The following is a 27,137-nucleotide window of genomic DNA, read 5'->3' on the forward strand; positions in this document are numbered from 1 at the left end:
TCAAAAATATTAGAATCATTTCTAGTTCTGTGTCCATATATCAACAAAAGCGTTGAAGAGTCCAACATATCCAGATGTTGCAGAGCACCCTCACCCTCACCCTAGACAAGAATTTCCTAATTTGAGACTGTTGTGCCAGAAACTCCCTTTTTAAAGCTACATTGCAGCAACAATAATAGTAACCTCTGCCTACATTTCAAACTCATGGGAAAAAGTTCAGCCTGATAGTCCTGCATTATAATAGTTAAGAAACACACTCTGCCTTTAAGGCTGCAAGGGGGTTTCCTACCCATGATCCTTTGTACTGGCATTTGCTCTGAGATGGTTATGTTTTTACTGCTGTTGTAAGTGGAATCCCGGTAGAATTTGGATGTTTCTGACCCTTTTTTTCTGAGAAATGTATCACAGAATGTTATCTTTTTTTGATTCATTCACAATCGTTTCCACCTAAAAATCTGAGAAAAAATATTATTCCTCTTTTCTGCAGTTTTTTTTTCTGTCAGAATACCATCCCTACTTGTTGAGTGCCCATCCTGTCGGATAAAAAGCAGACCCACATCAAGAATGAAAGATGTGTTTACTATCCTCTCATTCCGTGAAGAATTATGGCTTTTGTTTAAAATAAAAAAATTCCAAGAGGACCCCCCAGAATAGAGAGGGAAATGTCTATGTGGCAAATTGACAGGTTTAAATGTTAAGGTAGGAAGATGTAAAGAACAGCAGCTACAAGGGCAACCAGCTACTGCCCTACTAGCAAGGTAAGGCTGAGAAATATGGGATGATCTCAAGTACTACCAATACATCCCAGGTAGGACTTTTTGAGAGTCCAACAAGATTGTAGTGCAGCTATAGATAGAGTTGGCATCATCCAGGGTACTGCCAAGGAATCAACTTACCTTGTTCATCCTGGTTGTGCCTCACTACCCTGAAACCTGCTGCACTACTCAAAATTCTCAACCTCCGATTTTGTTAATGATGGAAATGAAGAACCTTAGGTTGGTGGGCCCTGGGGGAGGTGAAAAGTGTTCATACCTCAGTAGAGGCACAGAGACCACCTTTACTGCTCTTGAACGGTTCAGTCCCTGCACTATCGGTATCAACAGCAGCAACATCAGCAGCTGGGCCAAAGATACCTCTGTCAGCAAAGAGGGTCTAAAAATAAAAATTACCAGATCACAACAGTTATTGTCTGGGCACAATACACATTCCTGATTAGGGAGCAATTGACAGTTCTGGGCAGCTAAAAACTCGTAGAAGGCCTCCTACAGTTTAGGGCAGAAAATGGCAACTTTAAAAAAAAGTGTTAAAAAAATTCTAGCTGTTTGTCTAAGCCATTCTGCGCCTCTAAGAATTGGGACCAATCACTTGATTTCCTTGGCCGTTGTATTTATTTACAATCATTCTTTCATTAGTTTTCGTGGAATCACAATACATTTTTTGACAGAAAAGGACCACAGTCAACTTTTCAGATATTTACACACAATTTTCAGCGCGTCAAACCAAAATTATCAAAAACGTAAAACAAAACAAACGCCAAAATCAGGAAAAACTAATTTGACAAATTAAAAACAGTGCCTGCATACAATCTCACAAATACTTTGTCCAGTCTTACATTTAAATAATCAAACAGCAGTGGCCATAATTCCCTTAATCAATGATGACTTCTATATCAAAACTGACTCATGCAGAGTACTGTCGGAATATCAGGGAAGATCTAAAAAAAGATTTTTTACATTTTCTGAGAGTTCATTATCAGACTCCACTGGTGATTCAGACCTAGGAGAAGGTCTGTCTAATCAAAATCAACCGAGGTAGAGTTCTTTTTTTGAGACAGAGACCAGCATAAAAACAGGGTACGGTTCAAAACCCAATTGTGGGACATGCGTACAAGGTGTCAGTTGTACAAAAACTAGCCGCACACTCCATAGTGGATCTACTCACAAAAGTGCTTACTAAGGAATAAGAAACAGTTTTGAAACTAGGACTCAAATTCGTACCCAGCAATCGTACCGATTACGTCAAATTAAAGATTGAGGCCATTGAATTCTTCAGCAAAAATTTGACTAAAAGTATTCTTTTCCACAAAGGAAGATAGCTTGACTAAAGAGCCATCATGGTTATGTAATAAATCAAAGGTTCAGCCTCCTGCCCACAGTATTCTGAAATAAATAATTGCATTCGTGCAGGTGGTCCTTTCTTCTTTGCATCAATTGGAAATTAAAAAGACGTACAGCATGAACAATATAACATCACAACAAAGAAAGGCCATTCAAGAGCTTAAAAAAGACAACTCCATTGTCAAGCCGGCTGACAAAGGCGGTGCAGTATTCATCTGGTGGAAGAAATCTTACTAGATAGAAGGAAGAAGTCAGGTGTTCAATCAGACTTGGTATCGACAAATTGCCAATGATCCAACTAAAGAGATTCAAGAGGACATAGCTAAGATCCTAAAGGAAGAATTTGAATTGGATATTCTTAGTCCAAAGGAGTTTGAATATTGGATGAAAACACATCCAACGATTACAGTAATTTATTTCTTGCCAAAAATTCACAAAAAAGAAAAACAGCACCCATTTCTCAATACGTGGATATTTTTCTAAAACTCTTCCTTGAAAGAGTCCCCTCGTATTCACGAGATGCCATGGATTTTATAAATAAAGTTGAAGGTCCTCAATTTAATCTCTCTGAACAATGGTTAGTAACCCTGGACGTAGTCTCACTCTATACACAGATTCCTCAGGAATAAGTACTTCAAGCCATTGAGTTCTATTTGGAAACGAGAACATGACCACATCAAGTTCCAACTCATTTCATTCTAAAACTAGCTTCCATAGCACTTAGAAATAATGTTTTCAAATTTGAGGATAAATTCTTCTTCCAAATAAAAGGGACTGCTATGGGATTTCAGTTTGCACCAGAAATGGCAGTACTTTTAATGGCCAGATTTGAGGACAAATGTATTCCTAATGATATTCCTTTTGCAGAACACCTGGTACAATGGTACCGGTACATTGATGCTATATGGTGCATATGGAATTGTACTGAAGAAGACCTTGAGACATTTCATGACTCGTTAAACAGACATCCTGACATCCAATTCAGTTTGACGAAAAGCAAAACAAACCTTACGTCCCTAGATGTTGAAGTTAGACCGTTTGAAAATGAATTAGTTACTACATTATGTAGAAAGTCCACAGACAAGAATAACGTACTTCATTATAAGAGCTTCTATCCTCGCACTCTGAAATATAATTTTCCCTACCGACAATTTCTAAGAATAAGGCGCAACTGTTCTCGGAAAGAAGATTACGAGTTACATACACGGACATTGAGGGATAAATTAAAAGAGAGGATAACCAAATAAACTACTGAAACACTCGATGAAAAGGGCCTGGTACACACACCTCCTTGTAAAAAAATAAAAAGTAATTAGACAAACTAATTTGTGTTTCCACCTACGGCTCCCATACTAATACATTTCGACAAATCATTTATAACAACTGGCGCCTTATAACAAATTCTGATTTGCATTGAAGAAAAATGCTAGTATTGAACAACATATCGTAAGGGCTAATGTCTTCCAGGAAAACAAACCTATCAACTTAAGGTCACAATGCAATTTCAAACCCATGGAAGGCCACCATAAGTGCAGAAACTGTTCCGTTTGTAGCTTTACTATCGAGGTTCTGAGTTCATGAACAGCAATACTACATAAAACATTATGACTTTTCAAATTGCAAAACAAAAAATTTGGTTTATGCCATCATTTGCCCATATCAAAAATTGTACATTGGGAAAACTAACCAAGAGGTCCAACAGCGTGTGGTGCAACATCGTTCTCATATAAAAACAAAGATTGCATCTACTCCACTGTTAACCACTACATAGAAAAGATTCACATTAAAAAGGATCTAAAACGGATAGTATTGAGTGTGATCAAATCTAACCCAAGAGGGAGCAATCTTGAAGCTGCCCTTATGAAAAGAGAAGCCTTCTTTATTCTCAAATTTAACAGTACAATAACCGGCTTGAATGAAATTTCAGAGATAGGCAGATTCTGAAAATAAATAAACTAACTGAATTGTCCGAATTGGGCTAGCTCCAATGAGAAGGAACAGTCATAACTGAAAACTACATATCCCAGCATACAAGATTTTCACACTCAGTAAGTTCAAATTTCATTGAAGCCGGAAGATGCTGTGAACAGATTTCCTGCCCGAGTTGAGAACTGAGGAGTGCATTAACGTTTGGAGCAGCACCTCAGAAGTGAAGTAATTCACACACATTTTCGGTATGGTATGGCAATATCATCCAGTTTGAAAGTAATCATGGCATTAGCTGACTTTACCTCAGTTAGAACAAACGTTTCAAGTCCTGTCGTAGCACTTGATACAATGTTACTAATTGAAACGCCGCTCATTCACATCATAGTTCGCGAATTTCAGAACCAATGGGTCATACCGTGTTTCTTTGTGTCACAGTAGCAAACAGTTGAATAGCTTGTAAACACTGTGTTAAGGAGATTATTATTGTTATGTTCCACATTGGATAAACTTCAAGATTAATATAATATAATGCGTTTGCCTTTACAGACAATTCAATAAAAACGAGTACTCGTGGTGTAATAACCATGGTCTTAAGTAAGAAGTTCTTTGCCGAACTTCTTGAGAAATACATCAAACGTTTTGGAAATCTATTTGTAACGATGAGCAGAAGAGTTCCAACACGCGCATGGTACTATTGATTATTAATGAGAGCTAAGCATACAAGTGGAGATAGAGGGTTAGTGAAAAAGGAAACTAATTCAAATTCACATATTATCATTCACAGTTCATACCCAGTCATTATCCTAAGGAGAACCCCAATAATGGTAAGGGGGTACAAAACGTATTGGCACAGCATAATTTCTTGGGAAATACAGCTGAAGGAATAGGACTATCTAGGGGATGAGGTACAATTTCTCAACCCTAGGAACTGAGTCAACAGTTCCCAAGAGCTACCAACAGAAGAACCAAACCATTTCTGATTAAGGGAATTATGGCCACTGCTATGTTATGTTATGTTAAAATCAATTTATAAAGCGCTCGTACGCCCATGGGCTTCATGGCGCTGTTTGATTATATGAATATAAGACTAAAAGAAGTATTTGTGAGATGTATACATGCACTGTTTTTAATCTGTTTCATTTGTTTTTTCTGATTTTGGTGTTTGTTTTGTTAAAAAAGTTTTTCATAATTTCAGTTTGATGCACTGAAAATTAATGTGTGATCTGAAAAGTTGATTGTGGTCCCTTTTCTGAATAAAAATGTATTGCGATTCTATGAAAACTAATGATAGAATCATAGTAAATAAATACAAGGGTCAAGAAAATTGAACGATTGGTCCTAATTCTTAGAAGCGCAGAATGGTTTAAACAGACAGCAAGAATTTTTTTTGGATAAATATATAGTGTGGCCAATTCTAGCTGGCAATAAGGGCCCCACCCTTCAAATACGTTATAATTTTATAAAAGTAGCATTTTCAAAATTGTAATCTAAAATCCGACTTTATCATTAAAGAGGATTTTAAATTACAATTCCTTTGATTCCAAACAGGATATTTCTACCTGCTCCCAATCAAAAGTTAGCACTTGTGATAAGATAACCCAATGTTATCCTATGGGAGAGGTAGGTCTTAACAGTATTGAAAACATATTTAAGGCTTTTTCACTACCACGACATGTAAAAGTTAAAAGTACATGTCATACTTTTTAAATGCACTGCACATTATCCTATGGGCTGTGTACGGTCTACTTCAGGGTTCTCCAAAGTCGGTCCTATAGAGCCAGCTCCATGCCAGATTTTTGAGATAACTACATTTTATCTAAATTGGGAAGTGCTAAAAATCTGACATGGATCCGACCTCAGAACCGACTTTGGAGAATCCTGGCCGACTTCATGGGTGGCTTATATATATATGTATTAAAAAGGAGGTTTAGTCCTGGCGAAACGTTTATTTTGCAGCCAAATTGGCGGTATAAAAGTGCACACAGCCGGCGATGACAAGCCTAAGACCTGTTTTAAAAGGCTACTTAGGTGGCTGGCACAACACATGCTGCAGACCCACTAGTATCATTTAATTTACAGGCCATGGGTATATATTGGACCACTTTACTAGGGACTTATAAGCAAATTAAACATGCTAATGAGGTGTAGGCTTATTATACCACATTTCAAGGAGTGAGCATAAGCCTTTTAGCACTGGTTAGCAATGTTAGAGTCCTAAAAGCCAACAAAAACTGGTTCAGAAACAGGAAAGCCGAGGGCAAAAAGCTTGGAACTGACACTGCAGAGGCGGCCAAGTCCAACACTATTAAAAAAGAAATGGTTTTAACGTTATAATCATCGACCACAACACTATTGAGACACCCAGGGTCATCGTCACCGATGACGAAACCACAATTGAAGAAAAAGGGGGCTGTGTCCATTTACCATTTGTATGAGTTTGATGACGGCTATTAATACTCCAGTGATTTTAAGGCCATTGATGACAGTTCTGTAGATAGTCTCATCAACCTGTGTATCAGTAACTTTGCGGTTGGCGAAGGTTGGACACAGAAGAAACTGATGAAGTCCTGTTGAGCCTGCTTACAGCCTAAGTCTACTCAAGGTAAAAAGTCAAGATGACGATTAAGAATATACAGGTGATTCTGCATTCCCAGTTCAACCTCAAGGTTGAGAACTTGGACTGCTTCAGTGCTTCAAGGAATCTCAAAAGGGGATGATGGGCACTAAGAATATGACCCTAAAATTTCAGAAGAACAAATGATTTAGGTGCCCTTGGCATTAGTTGTTTCAGAAGAACAAATGATTTAGGTCCCCTTGGCATTAGTTGAGGAGTTACAGCACATGCTCAATAGTTTATTATACACGGTTTCCAGAAACTTCATTAACAGAGAAGTGCACACAGCCATCTAAGCTGCCGTCTCCTTCGCTTCAACCCCAAACTCAGTTTCCACTCCATGTACTTCATTTCCCTTTTCCCCACTAACAGGTCTAAAAATACCTCGACACAACAATCTCTTCCAAGACCGTAACCCAGTTTGTGAGGACACGCATTCTGACGGACACAACAAGGAGGTTGAACTGCATGCATGCAGAAGAGCCTTATTACACTGGACCCAAAACGGGCGCCCAGTGCCAGAAACGACTACCTTACATCAAAAGTTTGATGCCTTAGTTGAGAGGGCGTCCAGTTACTGTAGCAGCTGTTGTCCCACTTTTGAACAAGAAGTACAAAGTATTTAGCGGCTATCTTACATGTCTCTATGGACACTTTTCTACATATCCTCTTGGTAATGCAAGTAGTCGCTGGGAGTCCTTCAGCAGAGGTGACTGCAACCCTGACTTGGAGCTGAAGGCTGCAAACAAGTGTACTTGTAAGGACGGATATTAATCTTATTGATATCAACCCTATCAACTGCCTCATCAGCCCTTTTGCTAGCTATATACTAATTAACAATACAGATCCCCACAACCATCTTATCCAAAGCACACTTCTCACAGGAAGACTGCTCACTTAATCTCCCCATGCCTAGCAAAAAAAAATAATGTGTCCATCTGTAACGAAATTGGTGTTCATGTAAAGCACTCTGATACCTGATATCTTCGGGACTAGTTTGCTTTTTGTAAACCTCTACAAAAAAAGTCTGGTTGATAAAGACAGCTCTACTTTTTATAGAGAATGGGCCACTTTTACCACAGACCTAAGGGTGCTAGACTTTATAAAGGATTGCCGTATGCTATGGTTTGTCCTGGAAACATCTTCGTCTGTTACAAATTGAAATACCTTATCTGCTATCTCTACACAGGGGTCAGGTTATTCATCTTAACACAGCATCTCTTAACCTGCCGGCTTGACTCCAGAATTTAATGAATATCATCTCTTGGACATCCTAGAAGACTGCATGGAAATTCTGTCTTAAGGCTGGTGCAGGGTCAATACAAAACACTTAGAGAGCCAAATAGAAATGATTCTGCTTGTGGTGTGCTAATCATAATTATCATCCAATTCCTTCTCTTCTACAACAGGCCTGACTTGTGGCCTTATTTCCTGTCTGCCGTATTACAAGTTCTATTGAATATAATGCACTAGTAATACGGCGGGCAGGATATCCATCATGTTTGTGACAGAGTATACCGTCCGCCGAACTCTGACTCAGGCCCTCCCTTGCTACATTTGGCACATTCAGGTTTGAATCCTTATTCTATTCGAGTCCACTACGTAGCTATTTCTTGCTTCCAAAAGACAGCAAATCGCACAACACTTTGGACAAATAGAGTCACTGAGGAATTTCTAAATGGACATTTTAGAAATTTTCCTCCAATAAACCATCCAGCAACTCTATTGCAATTAAATATCTCAGTTAATTAGTCCTTTTGAGCCAAATGTTAAGGTAGACTTCAAATATCTTTCTTGGAAGATGGCTTTACTGTTGGCAGTAATGTCTCCTAGAACTGTAATCGAAATCCAAGCCTTTACAATCAAAGAGCTGTATATGAAGTTCCATGACAATAGGACAACCCACTCTTTCTTTCAAAAGTACCATTGAATTTTGATCTGAATAAACAAGCTGTATTCAAAACTTTGTCAAAATCTTACTAATGTAATTGAGAGAGCACGTCATGCACATGAAGTCACAAAATGTCTGAGATTTTACTTTGAAAGAAATAAACAGCTTTGAAAATCAGATCAACTTTTAGTAGCATGGGGGGCGTGGCCTAAGGCTCGGCAAAATGGCCGCACAGTAGTGCAGCTCTGCAAGCCACCAATAAATATCCTTCAACTATCCTGCACCAGCTCGGCGTAGTCGGAAATCCAAGGGCAGGACTACACTCCTGAGCCCGAGAGCTACTCGCCGATATCTGGAGAAGCCTGCATGGGCCGAAATTCGAGCTGCTGGAGATCGCGCTGCCGCCGTGGTCCATGCTGTAATGGCAGCTCGCGACTAACGGCTGCTCTGTTGAGCCCCGCATTCCGGCACCGGAGGACGGCAGACCAGGCAACTTCCCACCCACCAGGGGCTCGTGACTGACAGATCTTCCCCTTGCTGGGATACAACAACGTAACCATCACCGACGGTGAGCGGGTAGCTGAAGCTGTGCTGGCTGGCTGTGAGCGGCGGGGGAAAGGAACTACGACAGCGCCCGGCGCCTGTGGCGGGAAGCAGGCCGTGAGCGAAAAAGTAAAATTACCCCGCCAGTTGACGGAGCGCCCCCGCCTATACCACTCGGCTGCCTGGCCTTTGGAGACTGCGACTATATGAACTGACCCCACGAATCCTGGCAAAGAACTGTGGGCGCTGTGGGGGAGGGGGAGTTTTGCCTCGGGCCTGCGACATGCTGCTGACATAGGCCCACAACACCCTGAGATACCACCTGCGGGGCCTGCCTCTACTGCCCAGATCACCTAAACACACTGCTTGTTGAGACACTTCAACGCTGCCGTCCACCCCCAACTATTGGAGTCATTACTGCGCCCTGAGAATTAGACGCCACTCCGCAATGTCTGAGAACCGAGGGACGCCTGCTAGAAACATTGAGCTGCGGTGACTGGAGGTATTGGGGAGTCTGGCGGGCCGACCGGGGAGACCCGACATACACCCAGACCAGTGAATGAGGTGCGGAGACCATCGGGATCACACAGTAAGATTGCCCTATCACAGCTGTCTTCCCCTATAATTCGCACCGTCACCTCGCCCAACCCTGCCAACCCTTGGGACAGAGACTGAGCGCGCCACAGCTGCAGAACACAGAGGAACCCTCACAATCCTTTATCCGAGGAACTGGGCACGGGCCGACGAGACGCCAATCGCGACCCTGGTGCGGGTTGCCGCTTAACGGAACACACCCCACACCGCTCGCGCTGACGCGTCTAACTCCTGCTACACCTGACAAAGGGCCGGAAACTCACGTGCGACCAGGGAACTATTGCGGCAGCGAAGCAAGGGACAACATACAGCGGCCGGTACCCGTCCTCCAGGATAATGGGCAAGCCCGAGAGAAACCAACCCGACTGACATTCGAGCAGTGTAAAGGGTCCAAGCCTGGTAACACCGCGGCCTCGGACTCAGAGCACGACGCGCCAACACATACCCCTACGGCTCTTGAGAAGTCACTTGCGGCCATCCAGGCGAGTCTCCAGGCCATAGATGGCAAGATTGAAGCACTGAATGGCAGGATCATTTTTCCGCTAAACTCGACAAGCAAGCGACGCGAATTGGTGAGGCTGAACAAAGAATTTCTGATGCGGAGGACGGACTCAAACAGGTGGTAGAGAAGACTTCCGACATCACCAAACTGCTAGCAGTCATACAGGCCAAGAACGAGGACATCGAAGCAAGGTCGCGGCAAAATAACGTACGCATCTTAGGCCTGCCGGAATCGACAAATGTGGGGCGCCTAGAGGAATATGTTGAAGGGATGATACAGGACATCTGCGGAAAGGAAGAACTCTCCCCTCTGTTTTCAATAGAAAGGGCGCACCGATCACTTGCAGCGCGCCCGCCGCCAGGAACACCTCCAAGACCAATCATCGCTCGCCTACTGAACTTTAGAGATAGGGACACAGTTCTCCGAATAACCAGAATCAAAGGTTCAATCACTTATCAAGGCAATGCACTATCCTTCTTCCCGGATTTCACGGCGAGCATGCAAGCAGCGCGCAAGGAATTTCAGGCTGTCAAAAAGTTGCTACAGAAAGAACAGATCCCCTTTGCAATGTTGTTCCCAGCTTGGCTGCGAGTTGGCACGATGGAAAATGGAAAGATTTTCAACAGCCCTAAACAAGCAATGGACCATGTCCGGGCACTGCGGCGCCAGAAACAACAATCTCCGGCCTCCCAGACATCTGACGTAGATGAGTGAACAGTAGGAGGGGAGCGGTGAGGCCCATCAGAGGGCGTATGAGACTGATATCGCAGGCGGGCGGACGGGTGGTCATTATCACAATATGTTACACCTGATTTTTGTTTTTCTTGCCTCTGGTGCTGGTGGGAAATGTTGTGCAATCGGTGGCACTCCTCCCTCGGTTCATCTGGGAGAGGTTGTAGCCGCCACAACCCCCGATGGGTGATCCCCAATGGGAATTGAATTTCTTACTGTTGGGACTTTTGTGGGAGTTCACAGAGGGTCATGTGTTTGGCAAGTTGGGTATGCTGAAGAGGGAGAGGGGGAGGGGCAAGTTTTTGTTTTTCACAGGCCAAAGTCACTCACTGTCCAGATCCCTACACTGCACTGTTCCCACAATCAGGGACACTACCCTGTTGTATAGCTGAACGACGATACACAATTCAAAAGCACTACACATGACTGGGACCACCTATAATTGCATAACTTTGAATGTCCGGGGCTTAAACACACCGCAAAAAATCAGGCAAGTACTGGCACAGCTTGATAGGCACCAGACACACCTCGCGTTACTGCAGGAAACGCACTTAACCAGGGCTTCTGAGGACAGGATTGCCAAACGCTGGCATCATACTGTCTAGCATCATCATACTCCACTTCCGCTAGGGGAGTCCTTATACTGGTGAAAAAGGAGGTGGCCTTCACAGCGCTCCACACTAACACACACTCTGAGGGCCGATGGGCGATGGTGATGGGGAAATTAGGCAATGTGCTTGTAACGATAGTAAATATGTACGGTCCGGTAGTTGACGACACATCAGCATATCTAAACATGTTTAGAGCACTTCGGGGATGGCCAGCAACGGAAATAATACTTGGTGGTGACCTTAACACATACCTCGACCCTTGGTCTGACAAATCTAACCCACAGAGCGCCAGAATGATAAAAGTTGCTGACTGCGTGAAAGATGGCATGCTAGAGTTTGGACTGGTGGACGCATGGCGACACAGAAATGCCGGAGTACTGGCAGGGACACATATCATTCCCGCGACAAGAGGCCGGTCCCGCCTAGACTATTGGCTACTAAGCGATGGAGCGAATGGCTGGGTCACAGACGCGCGTGACCTCCCCAGAACGCTTTCGGACCATAATCCGGTGCTTCTTTCACTACATATCCCGCTTAACCCACATAAACCATTTACCTGGCAGTTCAGGGCGGAAGCACTCCTTGATCCCATAGACGCCGATACTATTAAATCGGCCACAGTGCAATATTTTGAGTTAAATGTTGGGTCCGTGGACAGTCAGGAAACATTATGGGAGGCCTTTACGGTCACGATACGGGGCACTTGCATAAGCACATCCGCGGGGATACTGAGGGACATTAGGGGACAGCTAAATGTAGTAGAAAAGAAGCTCCGAGAGCTGGAAACACGATATGATACCGCGCCTTCAACAGCCATTCTTGCTGACATACATGCACACATAGACGAATATAACACGCTTGCGGACTTCATGGGTTCATGGATCTCTCTTCAGCTTTTGACCTGGTGAACAGGTCAAAGCTGTGGCAAATTTTATTGAACATGGGCATTGACCCCTCCCTAGTCAATTTTTCAGCTGACCTTCATTGCGGTCTTTTAGCTTAGGTTAGGGTTACCCAGGAAGGGCGATGCACTAGTCACTTTAGGTCAGAAAAGGGGGTCAGGCAGGGGTGCATCCTGGCCCCTCTTCTCTTTACGCTATATATCAATGCTTTAGAGCCAGCTCTAAGAGAGGCCTCCCTGGATGTGCCGCGTATAGGAGAAACGGTTATCCAAGTTCTCCTCTACGCGGACGCTGCCGTTCTTTTACCTCGCTCGGGGGTAGGTCTAAAAAAGCTGCTGGATACTTTTGGCACCTTTATGGAGATGTGATTGAAAAACTACCGTAGATTGAGGGTCTAAAGGGATAGTTTATAGACCACTAGGTGTGTGTTCCCTAATATAAGCTCAACACTAACTGGCACACCTATAGTCTCAAACATATGTGTGTGAAAACATGTTAATGGTCTCTCTAAACCAACATAATACTACAAGTGAAATATGACCGGGGAAGACATCCCTTAAGGATAAGAACCCTCACTCACCCAAGGGTGACATGCTTCATCATATGGGTCCTCCTTACCAGTGTGGAAAACCTAGTCAACACTGGGAGCTGCTACTTCGATGGTTAAGGAAATAGCTCAGAGATGTGTGAAGGATAGGTGAGTGAATTAACTTCATTGGTGTCTTCCACCTGACAGGGTTAAACCCTGTAATGTAATGTAATGTAATGTAATGTAAAAATTACTTATAAAGCGCGGCATTCACCGGACGGTTTCATGGCGCTATTCACTTTATTCGGTGAGAGGCAGAAGGCGAGGAGAGAAGAGCTTATGAGTAAATGCTACGGAAGAGGTGGGTTTTTAGGAGAGACCTAAAGTGAAGATGAGAGGAAGAGAGTCTCAGTTACAGCGGCAGGGAGTTCCAGAATGAGGGTGCCAAAAAGCAGAATCTGAGACCTCCGTGTTTTTTGCGCCTGAAGCGGGGTGTCTGAAGGAGCGCAAGATGAGAGGAGCGAAGGTTCCTGGAGGGAGTATAAGGGTGCAAAAGAGAGGAAATAAAGGAGGGACCGTGCCGGCCAAAGATTTATGAGTCAGACAGCCCAGTTTGAACTTGCAGCGCTCCGAAACGGGAAGCCAGTGAAGGGCCTTGAGGAGAGGATGGTCGTGGTGATGCTTTGGTTGGTGCTAGATAAGGCGAGCTGCCTTATTCTGTATGAGCTGCAATCTGTTAATTTGGTATTGTGGGATGCCAGCGTACAGGGCATTTTCGTAGTCGATCCGAGAGATGACTAAAGCCAGCAGTGCCAAGGTGAGGGCTTCGGTGGTTAAAAAGTGGGCTATTTTCCGAATCTTCCGAAGCTGAAAAAAGCAGGAGGACACAGTAGCACTGCCCTGGTGCTTCATTGAGAGGTCTTGGGAGATGTAGACCCCCAGGCTTTTCACTTTGTCAGCAGGGTGGGGGGGAGGGCCGAGGGAAAGGGGCCAGAAGGTGGAATTCCAGGGATTGGATGGGCCTCCGACAAGAACGAGCTCCGTCTTGTCGGGATTGAGTTTAAGATGGTGAGTGCTCATCCAATTACTGATATGGCAAAGGGTGGACTGGAAATCTTGAGCCGCTTCATCCGAGGAGTCGAGATTGAAGACGAGCTGAATGTCATCTGCATAATTGAATGCAGTGACGTTCCTACCGCGGAGGGAGCGGATCAGGGGGGTGAGGTACAGGTTAAAAAGAAGGGGTGACAGGGTAGAACCCTGCGGAACACCGCAGGTGACCCTCGTCCTGTTTGCCGTAAACTGGGAAAGACGGACCGATTGATGACGGTCCGCCAAGAAGGAACGAACCCAGTTAAGGGCCGTCCCACTGATGCCTGCCTCTTTGACACGGTCGACTAAGATGGTGTGGTCGACCGTATCGAAGGCCGCTGACAGATCTAAGAGCACCAAGGCTTGACTGATGTTGGAGTCAGCGCCTCTACGAAGTTCCTCCATAACAGAGAGGATAACCGCCTCTGTCGAATGGGCAGGTCTAAACCCGGCTTGCTGGGAGTCTAGAAAATTGGAGTCCTCAATAAAGGAGCTGAGGAGGCTGGTCACATGTGTCTCAAGTACCTTGCTCAGTTAAGGCAGAAGGGAGATGGGACGGAAGTTACCCAAAACCGTGGGGTCGGCGTTGTTTTTTTTTAATATAGGGACCACTTCAGCGTTCTTGAACTGGCTGGGGACCTCGCCGAGCAGGAGAGAGTTGTTCAGGAGGGCCAGTGGAGGGCCAGGACAGGCCGAAAAAGCAGTCCGGAGAATTGCCAGAGGGCAGCAGTCTGTGGGGGAACCAGATGAGACTTTGTTGAGCAGGGAGAGGAAGTCTTCTTCGGGTATAGAAGGAAGCTGGGTCAGGGAGCGGGAGTTGAGAAAGGAAGCGCCCTTTGGGAGGGACATCGCTGGTACCCCAGAGGAGATACTGTTTTTAATTTTACTGATTTTGTCTATGAAAAAACAATTAAGGGAGTCGCAAACCCTGTCAGGTGGAACACACCAATAAAGTTTCTATCCTTCACACTGTGCTGCATACCTCACTACACCAACTCCCTCACATATGGGAATACCATCCTTACTTCCTTTTATAAAAAAACATCTCTGAGCTCCTTCCTTAACCATCGAAGTAGCAGCACTTTTACCTATCTAGGGGTCCTTTTTGACGAAAGAGGGAACTGGGGTCCGCAATTAAATAACAGAAGTAAAGTGTTTGCTAGATCTACCACAGCCTTCATGGGATTTACCAAAAAACTGGGGGCCAGACCAATGGAGGCAATTTTGAAGGTTTATAAAGCTAAATGTTTAGCGATTGCCAAATATGGTTCTTCAATTTGGGTCTATACCCCCCAAGATAGAATTCAGATGACTGAAAATAAATTTCTTAGATCGGTATTAACAGTGCCACAGTCCACCGCCACTTTTACTATTCACACACAGTTAGGGGTGGGGTATGTAACAGACCTAATACAAATTGCCCCCCTGACCTGTTGGCTGAAGACCTGGCTTAATCAGGAAATTTCTTTGAATCACATGATCCTTAAAGATTGCCTTTCGTTGGATAGAGCCAGCAGGATCCCATGGTTGGCCTACATTAAATCGATATTTTCTAAAATAGGGAGACCTGAGCTTTTCTCCTCTTCCCCTGAGATGATAACAAAAGAAGATGTTGGTCAGACAATAAATACATTGTAGAACTTGTTGTCTCTAGAGAGGGAGGAGTTGGAAATGAGGAAACTCACCGTTAGAGCCAATTTTTTAGTTAGCTTCCCTGGACTCGAGCCCTATCTTATCCTGGTGACCCGTCCTTTCCATCGGTACTTGTTAACAAGATTTCATTTTAATATAATTCATCTGACATTGGGCTGTTTTTCCTACCTGGGGCACCCCAGAAAATTCCAACCCTTGTAAATGTGATAATTTCTCCGCACAAGACACTTTACATTTTATTATGTTTTGCGAATACTACTCAGACATCAGTTCTTGTTGCCTATCCTTAGGGAAGCAGGGTTTTTACAGGTTAGGCCAGCCCTCCTGTATTTACAATTTCTAAGTAGCCCTGCATCATATTTCACGTCGCCAGTTTCCTAGTAGCTGGAGTGCGGATCAAGAATAAGAGTATATGTGCCCCAATTATCTGAGCCCGATTTTGATTGTATGAGACTTCTATTTTTAGATTAATGATGTTAATGTATTGTCAATTTGAAACTGATATCTTGTTTTTCGTACATCATGATGAATCTTTTAAACTTTTTAAATTTTTAAATCGGAAAACTGTTGTTTTTTTACTTTGTCTGTATATGATTGTACCTGTGTCTTTTTATGATATTAATTTATCGAATAAAAGTATTTGACATTGACACTAAATTATCGTGCTAAACGCTCTGGCAGCTTGGCACAAAAGCAGTCAGGCTTAACTTATAGGCAAATTGTAAAGTATTTATGCTGTAAACAAACAGTAATAAAGTAAAAACAAGCCACAAGAAAAATTCCATACCAATTTAAAAAAAATAGAGTAAAATGGTACCAGAATAACAATCCAATCAGTAGAACCCGAGAATATGCAATTTCAAAGTTTTTGGTAATTATACCACCTAAAAGCACAAAGGACTACTCGCAGTCATCTGCTCGTGCAAGACAATCGAAAAGTCACAAGTTGAGGCCAAGCATGATTGAGCGCGGGCTGGATGCAATCTTCCCACCTTGCAGGTTTGTTTTCTTGGCCATCCGGTATAAGCCCATTGAAAACTTAATCCTACTCACTATTTTGCTTCCCAAAAGGAATGACTATCTGAGGCAACTGCCAGTACGTGGGCAGAGGAGATTCTGGAGTCTCAAATGGACAGGGCGCTTTATTTTACCTCGTATAAGTAATTCTATCAGGTTACAGTTTTCCTCCTTAGTTAGACACATAGGCAGGAGTTCATCTTAACAGTGGGATGTTTCACTATATGTAGACATGCTGGATTCTTCATCTTATTAGGTAATAAATATATATATATATATATATATATATATATATATATATTACCTACTGGCGATAGCCAGTAGGTATATATAGTTAGGATTTTTTTCCTATGGGACTTTTGAAAATTCTATGTCTAATAACTTTGGCGTTTGTGGACGGAATCGGCTGAAATTTTCAGGAAAATGGCACATTTTGTTTCTGAGCAGCTCCAGAAAATTTGGGGGGGGTTCGTCAAGGGGGGGCCGAGAAAAAAGGGGGGTCCCAAAACGCGTTTTTCCCATGTTAATTTCCATAGGGCGGTTGGACTCACTTTTAGCCCGAACGGCTGAATGGATTTCCACGAAACTTGGCAAAATTGTAGGGACTGGTACCCCGATGTGCCTTTGCTAGGTCTCAATATATGTGCTTCAGTGGATTTTGAGAAATTAACGTTTAAATCAAGATATATATCTGTAACAGCGCTCCGGGCAGCTAACCGGTTCGCGAACTTTTCGCGTATCGGAACTTTGCAAAGCGAAGCTGATTGGCTCTCCGGTGTCTGTCAACATTCTAAACAGTCCGGTGCGGCCGCCATCTTGTCTCTCGGTAGGATCGAGAGACAAGAGGAGGCCAAAACAAAGGGGGAAATGAAGGAAAGGGGGCAAGGTAGACCCCTCCTGACCCCCTAGGATTGATGAGGGGGATATTATAGAGCCACGCCGGGCCCAAAAAAAAAAAAAAAATCCGATTTTTTCGCTGTAGAGACGCGTCTTGGTTCGCGAACCGGGCAGCTAACCGGGCAGCTAACCGGGAAGCTAACCGGCAGTGTAACCAAAAAAAAAAAAAAATCTGATTTTTTCGCCGTAGAGACGCGTCTTGGTACGCGAACCGGGCAGCTAACCGGGCAGCTAACCGGGAAGCTAACCGGCAGTGTAACGGGAGTCTGAGGAGTAGCTGATTGGCTGTCAATATTGTAAACAGTCCGGAGCGGCCGCCATCTTGTCTCTCGGTAGGATCGAGAGACAAGAGGAGGCCAAAACAAAGGGGGAAATGAAGGAAACAGGGCAAGGTAGACCCCTTCTGACCCCCTAGGATTTATGAGAGGGATATTATAAAGCCACGTGGGGCCAAAAAAAAACAAACGCCGTAGAGACGCGTCTTGGTACGCAAACTGGGCAGCTAACCGGGCAGCTACCGGGAAGCTAATCGGCAGTGTAACGGGAGTCTGAGGAGAAGCTGATTGGCTGTTATCATTGTAAACAGTCTGGAGCGGCCGCCATCTTGTCTCTCTGTGGGATCGAGAGACAAGAGGTGGAAAAAAAAAAGGTGTAAATGAATGAAAGGGGTAAGGCAGACCCCTCCTGAACCCCTAGGATTGATGAGGGGGCTATTAAAGTTCCCTGGGGGGTGAAAAAAAAAATTTGCGATTTTCGCGGTAAAGGTGCTTCCTGGTACGTTAACCGGGCAGCTAACCGGCAGCGTAACGGTAGTCCGACATATTGTGTTTTTTGAACGTTTGTGATATGTGCACGTGTGGATTTTGTCTAATTAAGGTTAAAAAAATATATATATATCTTTAAGCGTGTTCTGGCGCGCTTACGTTTTGGGTTTGGTTTTGGTTTGCGCTGCAGAGACGATACGTCACGGTTATGCGATGCATCATGAGGCGTCTCACGGGCTACGTGATACGTCACTTAATAAAGAATATATTTTACAGCTATAGATATTAGCTTTTAAAAAACCAATGAAATTCACAGAAAAAACCATAGGTTATAGACCATATATAGTTAGGAATTTGCATTTACAAAACCTTGAAAATTCACTGAAAAAACCATAGGTTATAGACCATATATAGTTAGGGATTAGCATTTAAAAAACCTTATTTTATTTGCACAAAACCATTGAAATTCCATATATAGTTAGTTGCACTAACTATATATCGCGGACCCGCAATCCACTGCTAATGATGTCACATATTACATCATTCATGACATGGTCAGTGACATCACTGATGACATCACTGATGACATCTCAAATGACATCACTGATGACATCACTGATGACAACACCCAGTGACTGTATGTTTCTGTAAAGTTAAAATATGTCTTACATATTGAAGAATGAGTGGATGTATAAGTGTCTGGATGAAGGATTTAGTAGGTGCATGACTGACTGTATGAGAGAATGATTAAATGTGTCTCACTGAGTGCATGGGTTAGTGATTAAAGTGTCTTAATTTGGCAATCAATATTTATGTTCTTCTGTAAACTGCTGCATGTTTAAATCAGTAGCTATATCAGTAACTATATGGGTTATTGAATGGTTGCCCAAGTATTTGTATGGGAGACTGAGTGTGTGTGTGGGTGGCTGGGAGGTGTATAACTCTGTGCATAGATGTGTGAGCGGTTGATTCCCTAGGTGTATGGGTTCAAAAGTGCATGTAGAAACAGCTGTATGGACAGTTGACTGTGTGCATGAGTATATTGGTGAGTGAATGGATATCTCAGTTCTACATGTCAAAGTAAGTACATATGTAAAACACACTCCATGTGAGAGTTGACATATATAAATAACTGAACATAAGAGTCAGTGAATGTGAGAGTGGCTGTATGAATCATTGTGAAGTTGTATCAAGGATTGTATAAGAGAGTAAATATGTGTTAGTATATGTTTGAATAAGTAAGGTGTGTATAACTGTATAGTTAAGGAAATGGAGATGTGATTGATTTTTGGCATAACTGACTAGGTGTGTGAGTAACTCCATGGATGTGTGACAGTCTGTGAGTGTCTGTTTACACTGATTGTATCTAAGGTTATATTAGAGCCTGAAGAGGTTCATCGTATTATCACATGAATGATATCATCAGTGATGTGATCAGTAATGTCAAATGAGATGTCATCAGTGATGTCATCAGTGATGTCATTTGAGATGTCATCAGTGATGTCATCAGTGATGTCACTGACCATGTCATGAATGATGTAATATGTGACATCATTAGCAGTGGATTGCGGGTCCGCGATATATAGTTAGTGCAACTAACTATATATGGAATTTCAATGGTTTTGTGCAAATAAAATAAGGTTTTTTAAATGCTAATCCCTAACTATATATGGTCTATAACCTATGGTTTTTTCAGTGAATTTTCAAGGTTTTGTAAATGCAAATTCCTAACTATATATGGTCTATAACCTATGGTTTTTTCTGTGAATATATATATATATATATATATATATATATATAGATAGATAGATAGATAGATAGATAGATAGATAGATAGATATGTGTGTTTGTGTGTGCTTATGTATTGATATGAAGTGTTCTGGGGTCCCTGCATGCAGCAGCAAATTATTTCAATGTTTATGACATCATTGAAGTTTTCTACAATGCAGAACCAGGACTATATGAAAGTAACCATTTCCTATTAGGTTTGGAGGGGGCACTACACCAACATATTAACCACAATCTACTAGTGTCAAAACCCAGTTCTGAGAGAATTTCTACTTACCCCATCGTAGCTGAGGCCTAAGTTCCCCAGGGAAATGCATGGTAAAGGCTGACCTTACGTATAAACCTATATACATATCATGTGTAACATTGTCTTGTCCTTAAAATTCTTGATGAACCCCAACTAAAATAGTTCTTAACATGACTTGATTTTCTAAAATACTCGACTCTATTCCGAACTGTCCCCCAACAAACCCCTAGTGAAGCAACTGCTGTTTGCAATTGGAAATTTGGAATCCATGTTACCAGGTCCTGACTATCGCAATGTTCTGTAATGACTTCACAGCAATGACGCCATGAAACATGAGATGTCACACCTGTTATTAAAAGATGGCCATCTCAAAACCATGCATTTGTTCAGGACTGCTGCAAAATGTAGTTCATCATCAGGGCACCATTACATAGTGTATACTCTGTGCATGTTAAGCCCCCACTGAGATACAATATATTGTCGCACGCACTTTAATCAACGCTTTCAATGCTCAAAACATTCTTAAACATGTTCAGATAATGTGAGGTCACATAGTTCAATGTAGAGATTCAAATCCCCAATGACACATATCGGTAATTCGATTTTTCAGCAGATATTTGATGCCTTGTAAATGCGTAAAAATTTAACTAGTCAAGCATCTTTTGTTCCCAATAACTCTGGTTCCAAAGTGCTGCTGTGTGTGTTCAATATATTATATTAAATTAAACAGGACAACAAGATATCCAATGCACATATCATATATTTGTATTACCACTTATGTGCCACATTTCGTCACACACATTATATTTAAACAAACATTTTTAAGTATTTCCAAACTAATATTCAATTAATTCTATACAATCTATACCGATTTTCTCTGGTTCCAAAGTGCTAGTGCTTATGTGCAATATAATATATTCAAGTGGGACAAGTGCTAATCTGCAATTCCACTGTTTGTGTTCCATTGGTTCAAGTTCTAAATTGCCGCTTCCTGTGTTCAATGTAGTATACTCTGAAATGAAACGTTGTATTCTGTAGACCGTATGGTGGTACATTTTATTCCCATATGATGGATGCTGGATCATTATCTAAAATCTTGTCAGATAGATGTCATGAATATAAATTTATAAAACTCCATTGGCGCTGTTAGGAGTTTTAGTCAACCACATAACACAAGGACCTAGGGTAATGGTTAAAGTTGTGTATGCGGATGTATAAGTTGTTCCATAGGTTTTAATGTATTATGTTCCTAAGATCCTGTCTCTAAAGTTCTGATGCCTGAGCAATTCAGATAGTGTGACAATTTGTTCACGCCTATATACTCCGAAAATTCATTAAATCCACAATCATCGTAGCTATGGACCTATAAAATAAATACTGTTGGTAGCAATAGGCCAGGTCAAGCATGATCAACATTTTTTCATGTTTAATTTTTTCAATATCCCCAGTGCAACTATCCAGTAAGCATAATACACCATCCTAACTCTATATAAGACATTTCATATGACAAAGCTAAAATAGTCATAAACACGTGATTTAGAGTAGCTGTAATTATAGTCCTAAGTTTCTGATTCATGGTGGCACTCAACGTACATAGGTAAACCAGCTGCCTGGAATGATCAGTAGGGTTCAACTGATAGCCATGGCCCAAGGTTAGTAAGCCTAAACATAACACTAAAGCATTGGGATGGTCAAAGACAAGGAGAGGTCCATCAATCATGCTTAATCAATCAATGATTACTATACATCTTGGCTTTACAGATGAGCATGCAATTGTGCATCATGATACGGCCCCACGGAGTCTCTGTACCCAATATCATGATCAGTTGTAATTATTCTCTCCTTAGTTTCTTTTCTCTATTCTCTCTTTGTGGATGGGCTTTAAATGTGTGTATTTCCAAAGTACTTAAACTTGCCAAAGATCATTCATGGTACTGCTCAAAGTGGCAAGCCAAAGAGTAATTCCTGTTGCCATTCCTGACGGCTCGCATGTGTTGCAGGATTCTGGTGCTACCCACATAAGTTAATCACATCCATGTTTTAGGACATACACCACATTGTCTGTGTTGGAAGTGATTCAATCATGGATTGCCACAGTGCAGCCTTCAAATGTTTGATATGTCTTTTGGTTCAATCAAACTGCAAGCTTTACACAAATTACATCTGAAAAGACATTTATTGTTGTGTAATAACCAATTTCCTCCTCCTCCAGGATCAAAATAATTGCATGTTAGGATGTCACCCAATCATCTAGTTTACTTAGATGCTATCCATAGGCCCGCATGCACTATGTCCTTCAGGTGTTCATCCTTACTAAGCACATGACATTTTTTTTTGCAAGTTTGTTTTTAAAACTGGGTTCGGCCACCCTATACTTTCATCTTTTTTTACCAAATTTTTATCCTGTTGGTACAACAGCTGATCTGTTTGTTTCTTGACAACCCTTTCCATTGTATTTTTTATAACATTTAGAGGGTAACCTCTTTCAGCAAATATTCTCATCATGTTTTGAACCTTCTTGCTGAATTCTTCATCATGAATATATCCTTATCGCCCCCAAATTTTTATCCTGTTGGTACAACAGCTGATCTGTTTGTTTCTTGACAACCCTTTCCATTGTATTTTTTTATAACATTTAGAGGGTAACCTCTTTCAGCAAATATTCTCATCATGTTTTGAACCATCTTGCTGAATTCTTCATCATGAATATATCCTTATCGCCCTCAACATTTGGCTGTAAGGAATAGTCAATTTTAAGACTCCTGGGAGGCCACTATTGGCATGTAAGATAGAGTTAAGGGATAGTTGGTTTTCCATGTATTTTCGTTACCAGTTTACCATCAGAAACATTCAGCCCCACATCCAGGAAGTCACAATGAGATTTACTGTACATGCTGTTGAATTGGATATTAAACTTATTGGAGGTCAACTTGTCTATAAAGATACGTAGTTACACCTCATCTGCTTCCCATAGAATGAACAGATCGTCTATAAAACATGTTCATCATGCCACTTTCCTTATGTATTGTTCATTCTCTTCGGCCCAGACTATCACCTTCTCCTACCACCCCATGAACAAGTTTGCGTTGGTGGGGGCGAAGGAAGTACCTATTGCCATACCCTGGTGCTGTAAGTAATATCTGTTCTTAAAGGTGAAAACGTGGGTAAGGCAGAAGCGCAGCATGTTTACCATCATTTGCATATGTTTAAGATGTTTTATGGGCTTGTCTTTTTAGAAGTATTCACATGTTTGGATTTCATCTTCATGGTCAATCAATGTATATAGAGACACAACGTCAAGCGTGACCATGGTGTACTCTGTTCCCATCAGACTCCATCTAATTTCCGTAAAACATTGTTTGAGTCCCTCAAGTAGGATGGCAGACTAGTAACGTAATGTTGTAGAAAGAGGTCCAGATTCCTCGAGCTACTCTTTAAGAGAGACCCAATGGAGCTTACTAGGGGCCTACCTGGTGTCACTTTGGCATTCTTATGTATTTTATAGAGGAAGCGTATTGCGACAATCCACGTAGGTATTGATATTCTTCCATCTCCAAAAGATTGATTGTATCATGTATTCAATTTTGAATGGTACTCCTTCTCAGTTTTCTTCATAGGGTTCTGTGGGAGGAAACTATAGTGGGTTGTTTTGTTCAATCGTTTCCTTGCCTTCATTATTCATCTTGATCCATCAGGACAATGTTTCCATCCTTTGTCCGAAGGTTTAATGATTTAATGATCAATGAGAGGTTCTTCCTCATGCTGAAAATATCTTTCCAATCCTTCGGTGAAGTCACTTTTCTTCCAGGGGATACTCAATAGTCAGAAACACTGAATAGTCTCGCCCACATGCAGGGACCCCGGAGCACATATATCATTTATGTGACAGGCTGGCCTGGTATATGATGTACACTTATGTAAGGGGACACCCTGCACCAGTCCAGAAAACCCTTATGGTGATTTAGGAGGTCTTAGACAACCTTAGAAAGATCTCTAAGTGGTAGCTGTGGAAAGCAGCCTGCAGGCTTAGTCCAGCAGGAGTGTAAAGCTGCTTGTTTTACCAGAATGCAATCTTATAAGTATAGATTAAATTAAAAAGAACCACACAAGGTATTTATAAAAATATGTATTTAGTATCTAATACTCACTAATATTTTTAGACATCTCCTACCTGGAGATATGCACAATGCACACAATACTGCGTAGACATTATGTAAATAGCACAGGACATGCAGTGGACCCCGGAGGGGGGGCAAAACCATATACTAAGAAAGTATTATGAGAACCACGACTCATGTCGAGACAATGTCCAGAGGACGTACATGTGCCAGGCACCCAAGGAACCACCCAAGATGAGTGACTAAAAATCCCACGGAGATTGTGTGCAGTGTGGGACCACAATCGTGTTCTCCGTACAAATCAACATGCAAGTCGCAGTTGCAATTTTAAAGAAAAAGGGAATTTCCCAGTGGACCCTGAAGAAACCCTGTGGAAGACAGAAGGTTAGAGAGCAACCCTGCCCGTGGATACCCTAGTACCCACGTTACCTACACCAGGAAAGCCGGGTGCATAGGTGTGAAGTTGTGTCGCAAACTGCAGTCGAACCCAATGGACGACTTCAGGAAAGTGCCACTGCTGAAGAAGGAGAATGTCCGATAGAATCTGAAGGTGGATTCGAGTTGAGAGGTACCTGCACTCAGAGGGGGAAGAGTCTATGTCACTCTGGAGTGAACCGGAGATCTGGAAGACGAATGCCTACCGATGTTGGGTGTGGTAGGAGAGTTGACGGTGACCTTGACTCTTAGGACCAGGCGACGCTGAGAAAGCTGTGCAAAGCTGTCCCATTTTGGATGTCGAGAGTTGAGGGGTCGGTGTCTGCCGAAAGCACCAACAACCCTTGGCAACTGCAAACAGCGTGGAAGTCTAAGAAGGTGCAATGTCGGGACCAGCAAGGTCCAGGGGACTCACCACAAGCCGGGGAGTCAGGGTAGGTCTGAGCAATCAGGGGAGCCCAAAAGAAACAAAGGTGACCCTCAACAGGACCCACAGGCCGGAGGCACTGGAGTCGCAAGAGGACCTCGAGCAGCTCATCAAAAGATGCAGGTCAAATGCAAACATTGCAGTGTGGGCTACGATTCTGGTTGCTAGAGATGCTTGAGGTTGGGGCTACTTGCAGCCCAAAGATCTTGGTGGAAGAAAGCTAACAAGTCATTGCAATGACAAGTTGATGCAGTGCACAGGGGTTCGGTTCCTGAAGTTCCTATGAGGGATACTGGCCTCAAACTTGGTGAGCGGGCATGGCAGGCCTCGGGAGATGTGGAGATCGCCACCTGTGTTGCTGAGCCTTTCGGAGTCCGTGGGAGCTCACGATCAGTAGACCGGTCAGCTTCCTTGCAATGCCTTCGCTCCAGGGAGATTCCTTCAGGTGCCTTTGATGCCTACAGACCTTGGAAGGTTTTTATATGGTGCACAGGCAAAGATGAGGCCAGCGAAGTGCAGAGTGCTCAGACGGTAAAAGTTGAAGTGGTGTCTGAATTGAATCGTGTCCCGCAACGAATCTGGCGACCCACACCCAGGTAAGCCCCTAGGTATCCTAAGGAAACGGTTGGGACGATTCAGGGATTCCTCCAAGGGGAGGGACTGGACAGTGGGAGGATACTCCCATGTCCTTTGTCCAGTTTCGTGCCAGAGTGGGAGCCGACGAGCCGAGAGCGTGTTTGAACTGAACTATGCAAGGAGGCAGAAAATGTGCTCCTCATGCAGACTGAGTGGAATTGGCAAGCACACCCACCAGGCCCCAAAACACTAAATCTTGCCCGGAAGGTGGTTACACCTTCCTCTGACAGGATACCTATTGTTCTGCCTTCCCCTGCTCGAGCTTTGCTCAGCAGCAGGAGGGCAGAATCATGTCTGGTCAGCAGCAGCCATGTTGTGCTGTCTGGATCTAGAAGACTGGCGCCAGGAGCACTGAGAGCCTAACAGGGGCCCATCCCAGTCCTTGGAATCATACCTCCCACTCCATTTACGGTGTGGGGTATGATTTCAACATGTTTGATACCAAACATGATAGGATTCCTTGCGGCCATTTTCGAGATAGTCATCGCGTAAGTATGCGGTATATAGCTGCTTTACTTACAATCTGGGAGAATGGACTCCGTAGGCTGTAGGGGTGTCCTGCTCATGCAGGGGCACCCTCACACTTAGAACCAAGCACCCTGCCTTCAGGATTGCAAAAGGCCAGCTAAAGGGTGACTTATAGGTTTTAAGTGCAGTGACCCTAGATATTGGAAATCTATATCGTTCGTAAGTGATACTAGCACCAGCTTACACAGGCTGCAATGGCAGACCTGTAGTTACAGTGTGAATGGTCTCCCTTGGGTGGCATAATACATGCTTCAGCCCATGGGGGACCTCTGGGGTACCGTAGTGCCATATACTAGGGACTGACAAGGGTGCCTCAGTATCCAATCTGGGATGTACCCAAGTACTAAACATAACAATTTGAGGGAGAACGCAGAGAGACTGGGGTCCTGGTTAGCAGGATCCTAGTCAGACTGGTCAAAAACAGCCTAGCGCCAGGCAAAAAGTGGTGGTACCCATAAAAGCAGATCCTACTTTCATACAATATATTATATATGTATGTTTTAACACTTAAATGTACGAAGTACTCTAGCACACCCACATATATAGAGATGGTTATATAGATGATATATAG

General features: G+C 42.9%; 1 protein-coding gene across 1 annotated transcript in view; it reads left to right on the top strand.

Moving 5' to 3' along the window:
* Window positions 1–27,137, top strand: part of IHO1 (interactor of HORMAD1 1) — a 285,901-nt gene that overhangs the window by 62,642 nt on the left and 196,122 nt on the right. The gene's annotated exons all lie outside the window — the stretch shown is intronic.

Source organism: Lissotriton vulgaris, chromosome 9, assembly GCF_964263255.1.
Source record: "Lissotriton vulgaris chromosome 9, aLisVul1.2, whole genome shotgun sequence".
Taxonomy (NCBI): Eukaryota; Metazoa; Chordata; class Amphibia; order Caudata; family Salamandridae; genus Lissotriton; species Lissotriton vulgaris.